General features: G+C 68.3%; 1 protein-coding gene across 1 annotated transcript in view; it reads left to right on the forward strand.

Moving 5' to 3' along the window:
• Positions 1-114: 114 nt before the first annotated feature.
• Positions 115-533, forward strand: part of RHOT2 (ras homolog family member T2) — a gene marked incomplete at its 3' end in the record, with an annotated part of 6721 nt that continues 6302 nt past the window's right edge. Inside the window, exon 1 of the mRNA XM_008941420.1 lies at positions 115-155. The remainder of the gene's footprint in view (positions 156-533) is intronic.

Genomic DNA, 533 nt, shown 5'->3' on the forward strand with positions numbered 1-533 from the left:
CCTCCCCCCTTCTCTGCCCGCTGGGGGGGTCCCTGCTCTGCCCCCTGGAGGGGAGTGGGGAGGGGTCCCTGCTGCTGGGGGTGCTGGGTGACGGTTCTCCTCCCCTTCCAGAGTCGGAGCAGACGGAGGACGAGCTGCAGGAGGAGATTGCCAAGGTGAGCAGGGCTGCTGTGGCACGGGGGTGGCACGGGGGTGGCACAGGGGTGGCACAGGAGGCAGTGGGTTGCCCGGGGATTAACGCTGTCGGGTCGTTCAGAGGTTGGGTTAATCCTCCTCTGCTCTCTAAGCTGGTGTGCCTGGGCTCGTCCCGGCCCCCCAGGGAGCCTCCAGGAGGAGAGGGGTGGGGGGCAGCGAGCTGCCCACCCGGGATGGACACAGACAGCATGCTCTGAGCTTCAGGGTGTTGCCCACAGACTCAGGAGAGGGGAGAAGCAGTTGCTGAGCTCGGGCAAGACCCCCCCCTGCTCTCCCTGCCTTAGGTCTCTGCGGCTGCCCGCGGAAGCAGCAGCACGGAGGGGCTGGGTTGGGGGCGG

This window comes from Merops nubicus, unplaced genomic scaffold, assembly GCF_000691845.1.
Source record: "Merops nubicus isolate BGI_N331 unplaced genomic scaffold, ASM69184v1 scaffold26255, whole genome shotgun sequence".
Lineage (NCBI taxonomy): Eukaryota > Metazoa > Chordata > Aves > Coraciiformes > Meropidae > Merops > Merops nubicus.